The following is a 10,154-nucleotide window of genomic DNA, read 5'->3' on the forward strand; positions in this document are numbered from 1 at the left end:
AAAACAACAAAAAACAACCAAACCACAAAAAAATAACCCACCAGTACCAATCTTTTCTCCAGATTGGAAAATTTCCCATCTGCATGTTAAAAAGTGGCTTTCTTATTTGATTTTTCTTATAAATATAGATTCTAATTATTTAAAGTGAAAAGATAAGAGTGTAGTTTAAGGGAGTGGGGTCACGCTCTGCGTGACAGCTTGTAGGGCGCAAAGGCCTAATTCGCTTTATGGTCCTCTGCATGCTTTCTGAGCCCTAGTTGCTTCACCTGTGAAATGGGACAGTAGTGATAGCAGCCACACCAGGAGGTATCAGAGTAAAGGAAGCCCTATGTCGAGCCCATTAAAAAAAAAAAAGAGTGTAGTTTAGTCATTCAGTATAACATTTTAGCCATTATAAGACTGATATTTGTGGCATGTGTCAGTAAGCATATGGTTTTTACAATATTGGTGTAAAATACTTGAATTCCCACTGAAAAGGAATCAAAATGAAGGAACATGGTTAAGCCAGAGATCCTCTGGATGAGCTTACTATCTTTGTAGGAAATTAGATTATAGTATGGGAAGATATCTGGAGATAGGATGAAAGACACCCACGCGTTGAGGACTCTTCCTTCATAGGGTCACTATGAGTTGCCTGCAACTCGACGGCACTTAACATCATCAAAACATGGAAATATATCTATAATAATTAAAGCAGCAATGAGATTAGAGGAAGACTCAATAACTTGTGATATGTAGATGAAATAAATTTGCTTACCAAAATGACAACTTGAATCACTTAGCAATGAAAGTTAAAGACTTTAGTATGTCTGGTAGCAGTGGCAAAGTTTAACAGGACAGAAAGTAATAAATATTGGAGAGAACGTGACAAGATAGGAATATTATTATTGGTAGGGTTGTAAAAGGTACAAACACTCTGGAAGTCAGTTTAGTGTTTCCTCAAAAAGCTGAACAAAGAAATTTTATAGGACTCAACTATTCTAATGCTTGGAATATACTCTGAGAGCATGAAAACTGAGGCACAAAATGAGACTTGTACACCAATGTTCATGGCAGCATTATTCACCATTGCAAGAACATGGAAGCAGTTGTCTAACCACAATGGAATGGATTGAGAAATTATTGTACATTCACACAATTGAATACTATGCAGCACAGAGGAGCAATGATTTTTTAAATTACTGCCTAACTTGGGAGGAACTGGAGAGCATTATGCTGAGTGAACCAACTCAGTATCATAAGGACAAAAACAGTATAAAACCATTATTATAGAACATGTAGGAGAATCCAAGGGTGGGAGGGTAGGAACAGAGGAATGAGGATGGTGGGGGTGGTTAATCATAGGGTTGTATAATTTGATGGATGGAGGGAGGGGTGAGTAAAAGAAATGGGGGAGATCCAGTGTGAAAAAACAATATGTACAAACTTCATAAGTAAATCAGTATAAAAGGGAAAAAAAACCCACCCTATTTTAAGTAAACAAAACAAAAAAGGCTTTAATGTTAATTACTTACACTTATGAAAAAAAAAAACTGGCTTACCAAAATCACTACTCGAAGCATTTACTAATGAAAGTTAAAGACTTTGGTACGGATTACATATGCACATGAAGAAAATAAAAATTACCATGAGTGAAGAAATGGAAATATTTCATCCCACTTGGACCAAGAATCCGTGTTTAGGGAAGTGGTCATCAGTAAACGAAATGATATATTACCTGGGCAAATCTACAGCCAAAGACTTCTTCAGTATTAAAAACCAAAGTTGCTATTATTATGGCTAAGATGTTGTACAGTGCAAGCCATGATATTTTCAATTGCATATGAGATCTGATCAGTGAAAAAAGAAGATTAAAGAAGAACTGACATATTAAATTGTGAAATTAATGAAGCCTCTTGAACACACTGTAAACTGCCAGTAGAATAAACAAATCAGCCCTGGAGTAAGTACAACTGGGATGCTCCTTAGAATAAAGAAGGGGAGAATTTGTCTTGTTTACTTTGAATAAGTTATCAAGAAGGAATAATTGCTAGAGAATGACTTTAATGTTTTAGAAACTAGATAGCAAAAAAAGAGAAATGCCCTTAGCAAGATGAATTGACACAAAGAAAACTATAGACCATTTTTGTGAGACACAATTAAAGACCTAAAAAAATGGAAAAATGGTCCCTGCTTATGGCTAGGAAGACTCAATGTGGTAAAAATGACAATCTTACCAAAAGCAATTTACATGTTTAACACAATCCTAATACAAATACCAAGTTCATTTTCCAAAGAGATAGAAAAGGCGATTGGCAAGTTTATTTGTAAAGGAAAGAGAACTTGAATAAGTAAAGCACTTATGAAAAACAATGATGAAATGGGAGGCATAGCACTCCCTCATAAAAAAACTACTACACAGCTGTAATAACCAAAACAACATGGTACTGGTTCAATGACAGACACATAGACCAATGGAATAGAATCAAGAACCCAGAAATTAATCCAGCTATCTATATAGTCCACTGATATTCTACATGGAACAAACCATAATAAATGAAGAAACAACAAACTCTTCAACAAATGGTGTTGGTAAAATTGGACTACTGCCAGCAGAAAGCTGAAGTATGATGCACACCTCTCATCATACACAAAACTTAACTAAAGGTGGATCAGAGACAGAGGGGTAAATCCCCAAACTGTAAAGATCATAAAGATTATAAGAGACAAAGTTGGACTAAGCTTAGAAGGTCTAGCTCATGATATAAAAAGGTTGACAAATACAGCCAGAAATATACAACCAGGAGAGGATAAACTTGATGAATGAATCGAACCCTCTAAAGATTAAATCCTTGTGAACATCAAAACCTTTTTTCAACATAGTGAAAAGAAAACCTACTAACTGGGAAAAAGCATTTGGCAATATAATTTCAGACAAGGATCTTATATCAAAAGTTTACAGGATCCCACAGGGCCTCCACAAAAAGAAGACTGATAACAATTAAAAAACAGGCAAAAGATAATGGAAAGCCTTTTCACAGAGGAAGATATTTGGATGGCCACCAGACATACGAAGAAACTCTTAAAATCACTGGCAATAAAAGAAATGCAAATTAAAAAAAAATTAGATACCTTCTCACCCCAGTAGCAGTGGAGTGGCAAAGTTTAACAGGCCATCAAGCAATAAATGTTGGAGAGGATGTGGAGAGAGAGGAATTCGTATACACTGTTGGTGGGATTGTAAAATGGTCCAACCTACTCTGGGAAGGCACTTTGTCATTTCCTCAAAAAGCTGAACATAGAAATTCCATATGACCCAGATATTCCATTGCTTATACCCTGAGAAAATGAGAACTGAGGCACAAATGAAGATATACACACCAATGTCATAACAGCATTATTCACCATCGTATGAACGTGGAAACAGCCCAAATGTCCAAACATAATTGAATGGATTGAGAAATTGTGGTACATTCACAGGATGGAATACTATGCAGCATGCAGGAACAATGATTTTGAAAATCACTACGTAACCTGGGAGGGACTAGAGAGTATTATGCGGAGTGAGCTAGCTCAGTCCTATAAGGACAAATAACATAAAAGACCATTATTGCAGAGATAGAAAGATAAGTAGTAAAACTTGTATGAGGATCCAAGGGGGGGAGGGTAGGAGCAGAGGGATAAGGATGGGCAGGGGTGTGTGTGTGTGTGTGTGTGTGTAATCATAAGGTTGAGGAAAAAACAAAGGAAATGGGAAAGATCTGGTGTGAAAAACAATGCATACAAACTTTGTTGGCAAACCAGTGTAAAATAAAAATTTTATTTAAGAAAAAAATAAACGCTAATAGAAAACTCTCCACATCTTGGATCAACTCTAAGGATAAGACAAAATAAAAAAAGACATGAAAGGAGAGATTCTGGAATCAACTCAGTAGAGTCAGAATTAAGCACATTTAATTATGTGTTGGTGAGGAATATTGAACATTCTATGGAATTTCAGAAGAATGAATGCAGAAGACATGCAGCTTAGATGCTCCTTGGAGGCACAATGGTAACATTTTATCTCACATACAGTTGTACAGAGAATCTCTGTCTCTGATTCTCAACTTAGTGTCTGCTACATAAGAATAACAAGAGTTATGAGGAAGAATTTGGGAAACATATACATAATATAAGAGAGAAGAGGCACTGACATTCTGGACAGAAAAAAAATAATTTTGTCACGGGTTCTTTAGGTAAGCAATTATTAACTATAGTAACCTAGATCTTTTTATCATAAAAACGTTTTGAAATTATGCTATTTATTGATTTTTATGACAGTTTCTGCATGATTTTATTCAATGAATTCTACTTGGGCAAATAAAAAAGAAATTACTATAAGAAAAGGTGAATTGACACAGTGGCTACACATGCAATCAAATATAATGATGATTTTAAGGATGTTACGAGACCAGGCAACGGTTTAATCTGTTGTACATAGGCTGCTACGAGACAGAGTCATTTCAAGTAAATCTAACAATAGCTATTCATTTCCTTTTTTCTTTCAATTTTGCAATTAAACAATGTCCAGTCGTATGAAAACCAAACAAAAAATTATTATACTATGTACTATTGGGCCAATGTGCAGCACCAAGATGAATGGAGAAGAGATTGAGATTGTTAACAGTTACAGCTTGCTCAGCTCCACAATCAACACTCTTGGCACCAGGAGTCAGGCAATTAAAAGACAAATTGCATTAGGTAAATCTGTTGTCAGGGACTTTTCCAGAGTACTGAGAAACAGTGATGCCAGTCTAGAGAGTAAGGTTTGCCTGATCCAGTCCATGGTCTTCGCAATTACTTGCTATGCATCAGAGAGCTGGACAATGATTAAGGATGACAGAAGAAGAATTGGTGGCTTTGAGTTGTGGTTCTGAAGAAGAGTCTTGAATATACCATGAACCACCAAGAAAACAAATAAGTCTGTCTTGGAGAGGGTGAAACCAAGTTTCTCCCTGGAGCATAGAATTTTGAAGCTCTATCTCACATACTTTGGACATGTGGCCAGGAGAGATTGATTCCTGGAGAAGGATGTCAAGCTTAGAAGGATAGAGAGATAGTGCAGGAGAGGAAGCCCCCCGGATGAGCTGGATTAACACAGTAACTAGGGTAATGGGAGTAGGTGTGCCAGTGAGACTTGCTCAAGACGGGGCAGGCTTCAGAACTGTAGTACATGGGATCACTATGAGTCACAGCTGACTCCATAGCACATAACAACACCACAAGGCAGGAACATATGAAATAACATGATTATGATGTCAGGATGTACATTTTGAATGCTTATACTGGGCAGATAGATGTATGATCATTTAATGTAGATTCAAGTTTATTAAATTTTTACAACCCTGAGATAAGTACACATATTATCCAGATTTTAGAGAACTCTGAGAGATGTATCATATCCAAGGAATTGTCCAAGTTTGCACAACTTTCTGACTCAAGATCCAACATGTATTTGCACACACAGGCATACAATGTTGGGTTATGCCAAAGGGACATAGACCTTACTGGAAGCTTCCAAAGACCAAAAATGAGAAAATATGAGAAGTAAAAGAAATGAAGCAGCATTGAATTATAACGCCAAACATAAACTAAATATCCATTAGTCTGAAAGATCAAAGACTACAGGCTTCAGTATGGATCACATTTGAACATCAAGATGACAGAAATCCTTACCACTGGAGTGCTAAGCAACAGCATGATAGATGGAGAAAAGATTGACGTTATCAAGGATTTTGTCTTACTGAGATCCAAAATCAACACCCTTGATAACAGCAGTCAGGAGGCAAGGAGACATATTGCTTTGAGCAAATTTGCTGTCAGAGATCTCTCCAAAATACTGAAGAAAAATGACAACTATTTGAAGACTAACATGCACCTTATAGGGGTTGTAGTCTTTTCAAACACTTGCTATACATCTGAAAGCTGGACAATTAATAAGGGTGACAGAAGAAGAATTGATGCCTTTTAGGTGTGTTTTCAGAGAAGAGTATTGAATATCCCTTGGGCTGCCAAAAGAACAAATAGATACGTCTTGGGGAAGGTGCAGCCAGAATGCTCCTTGGAGGAAAGGATGACAAAGCTTGATTTCACAAACTTTGGTTGTGTTAGAAAGGTTATTCCTTTGGGAAGAGGCATCAGGCAGAGGTTCTATGAAAGAGAGGAAGACACTAGAAAAGATGGATGGACAGAGTGAGTGCAGCAATGGGCTCAAGGCTGTCAGAGACGATGAGGATGGTACAGGATAGGACAGGGTTCAGATCTGTTGTTCATAGTGTCGCTATGTATATTTGACTCGACACCCCCTAACAACAACAATGCTAATATCAATCAATCAATAAATGAGGGAGAAGAAACAAGGCTCCTTTAGTTACAAACAATTTATCTTGCTCTGCCCTCAGTGAGGTGAAGCATACATAACTTCCTATTCTTTAAGTGCAGACTGAGTATAATTAATTCCTTCCAATGATTATAATATGGATAGAAGGAAGAAAGGTGCCAATTTCTTATGTATTGGGTTACTATAAGTAGTAATCAATTTGAAAGTATCTAACAGCAGCCAGTTCCACAGGAGAATGAGGAGCAATCTCCTCCCATGTAATCAACCACCTCTGAAAACCTGCTGGAAGGTCAGCAACGGGTTGGCTCTGACTTGACGGTACACAACAATAACAACAACATGGTTTTGTGTGGTCTGTGAGCTATCACATCGTGTTTTGTACCCAGTAGAGTAGTAAGAACGGTGTTGGGATGAACAGAAAGAAGTGAGGGAGCATTGGCGACATGTCTGAACTCATGGGAATTGGTTTTGTATTGTTGATGTTTTTTAACTTTGTGGAGTTGGTAAAGATAAGACATGGCTGTCCCCATGTGGTCTTTGCTCTTTTTACACCATGGTACCAAGTATATAATTGCTTATGTCAGTTGAATCTTGCCTGAAAGCAGAAAAATCAGAAAAGCATCTATTTGTGTTTCATTGACTATGCAAAGGCATTGTACTGTGTGGGTTATAACAAACTATGGTTAACATTGAGAAGAATGAGAATCCCAGAACACTTAATTATGCTACTGTGAAATATGTATCTAGATCAAGAAGCTGTTGTCTGAACAAAGCAAGAGAACATAGCATGGTTTAAAATCAGGAAATGTGTGTGTCAGGGTTGTATCCTTTCTCCATACATATTCAATCTGTAAACTGGGCAAATTATTTGTGAAGTTGGGCTCTGTGAAGAAGAATGTGGTATCAGGAATGGAGGAAGACTCATCTACATTATGTAGATGACACAACTTCGCCTGGCGAAAGTGGGGAGGACTTAAAACAATTGCTACAAATCATCAAAGACAATAGGGCCCCATATGGATTGCATCTCATCATCAAGAAGACAAAAATCCTCACCAATTGACCAGTAATTGGCATCATGAAAGATGGAGAAAAGATTGAAAATGTCAACTTATTTCATCTTTCTTGCATCCACAATCAACACAACATAAAAAGCCTTGGTCAGAAGATCAGAAGAAGTATTGCATTAGGAAAGTTGGCTCTCTAAAATACTAAGAAAGAAGGATTTTAGTTTGAAGACATGTAGTTTGTTGTTGTTGTTATGTGCCATCGAGTCATTTATGACTCATAGCAACCCTATGTACAAGAGCCCTAAACGCTGTTCTATCCTGTGCCAACCTCGCTGTCTAAAACACATTCATTCTCATCACTCCACTCACAGAATCGATCCATCTCATCGAAGGTCTTCCTCTCTTGTGTCATCCCTCCAACTCTCCCAAACATGATGTCCCTCTCCAAGGACCAGTCTCTCCTTGCAACATGCCCAAAGCATGTCAGACGAAGCTTCAGAATCCTTGACTCCAGGAAACATTCTGGCTTCACCATCTCCAGGACAAACCTGTTTGTTGTCCTAGCAGTCCATGGTATATTCAATACTCTTCTCCAGCACCACACTCAAAGGGATCAATTCTCTTTTTACCATCCCTATTCACTGTCCAACTCTCCGATGCATAGCACGTAATTGCAAAGACTATAACCTGAATCAGGCACACCTTGGTCTCCAGCCTGACGTCGTTGCACTTCAGTACTCTTGAGAGGTCCCTCACAGCTGACTTTCCCAATGCAATTCATCTCCTGGTTTCCTGGCTGCTATTACCAAGAGTGTTGACTGTGGAACCAAGCACACTAAAACTGTTAACTATCTCAATCTCTTCATACTGATGCTTCCAATTGGCACAGTGGTGAGAATCTTTGTTTTCTTGATGTTGAGCTTCAATCCCTATTGAAGACGGCAGTCCTTGACCTTCTGCAGCAAGCACTTCAGGTCCTCCTCAGTTTCAGCAAGCAGCGTTGTATCATCTGCATAACGCAGGCTGTTGACGATTCTTCCACCAGTTCCTCTTCGTACAGCCCAGAGTCTTGGATGATCTGTTCTGCATACAGATTGAAAATGTGTGGAGACAAAATACATCCCTGACAGACCCCTTTCTTGATTTTGAATCATCTAGTGTCTCCCTGCTCTGTTCTGACAACTTCCTCTTGGTCCAAGTATATGTTTCGCATTAGCACAATCAAATGTTCTGGGATTCCCTCTCTTCTCAGAGTATAGCTTGTTGTGATCCATACAGTCTAAAGCAGTTGCATAGTCAATGAAGCACAGATAGACCTTCTTCTGGTATTCTCTGCTTTCTGTCAAGATCCATCTTACATTAGCTATAATATCCCTAGTACCATGATCTCTTCTAAATCCAGCCTGCAAATCTGGCAGTACTCTATTGACTGCATACCAATTGATGTATTTCAACAAACAGATGCTGCCCTGGATGTGCTCACTAAGGTGTGCCAGGAAATCTGGAGAACAGCCAGCTGGCCCACTGGCTGAAAGAGATCGATATTTGTTCCCATTCCAAAGAAAGGTGACCCGACAGAGTTTGGAAATTATCGAACTATATCATTGATATCACATGCAAGCAAGATTCTGCTGAAAATTTTGAAGACATAGAGAAACCTAATTCAGATCATGATCTTTCATTACTGTTATTCCCTTGAGAGCTAGAAGATGAATAAGGGTGACAGAAAAAGAACTGATGCCTTTGAATTGTGATGTTGGAGAAGAGTGCTGACTGCCAGGAGATCAAACAGATAAGTCTTGGAAAAGGTGCAGTCAGAGTGATCCTTGTAGACAAAGATGGCAAAGCTTCATTTCATGTACTTTGAGCATGTGGCTAGGAAATGCTATTCCTTGCAAAAGTACATTATGCTTGGAAAGGTGGAGGGTCAACAAAGGAAGGGAAGATCCTCAAAGAGATGGATTGACACAATGACTGCCGCAATTAACTCAATGGTGTCATAGATAATGAGGATGGCACAGGCTAGCATAGTGTTCAGATCTGTTCACTGGGTTGCTATGAGTTGTACTTGGTTTGATGAAACATAACAACAATGACATTGTTCATAGGATCTCTATGAGTTAGAAACAATTTGACAGCACCAATCAGCAACAATAACACTGAAATGAGGGTAGGAGTCTTAGTGGGGCTATACACTGGATTGTTAGCTGAACGGCCAGCAGTTTGAATTTGTTGGTCACTTTGTGGGAGAAAAATTTGGTAGTCTTTCTGTAAAGATGAGTCTTAGAATCTCTGTGGCAATTCTCTGGTGAGTTGAAAATGACTAGATAGCAACAAGTTACTGAAATGAGGAATGTTAAGGAATTTATGTACCATTTTTTTCAAAGCTTCACAGTAGACATCTAGTATTTGTTTCGAATTTAATTCTGTTTGAATCAGAGACTATCGTCTGTGAAACTTATTTTTAAATTAACTGTGACTTATTTTAGGTTCAAATATTTTACAGTATCTTGGTGGTGAATGCTCCTTATATAGTACAGTTGAGAGAACAGGTATCCAATGCATCTGCACTGTGTCTCCAGGTTTCATAAGTTTCCAGTCTTGACTGAGAGGTGGCATGCCACTTTCATATCACTCTGGATTAGTGGAACTATTTGAGTTTTCCTTCTTAGACAAATTTCTACCTTAAACAAGCTCCTGATTTATTGAATTTTACTACACACCCCCACATTTGTAGTTATGTGCCATTGAGTCATCTGTGACTAATAGTGACCCTATGTACAACA

The sequence above is a fragment of the Elephantulus edwardii genome, unplaced genomic scaffold (assembly GCF_000299155.1).
Source record: "Elephantulus edwardii isolate Elephantulus edwardi_28Jun2011 unplaced genomic scaffold, EleEdw1.0 scaffold00104, whole genome shotgun sequence".
In the NCBI taxonomy this organism is placed as follows: Eukaryota; Metazoa; Chordata; class Mammalia; order Macroscelidea; family Macroscelididae; genus Elephantulus; species Elephantulus edwardii.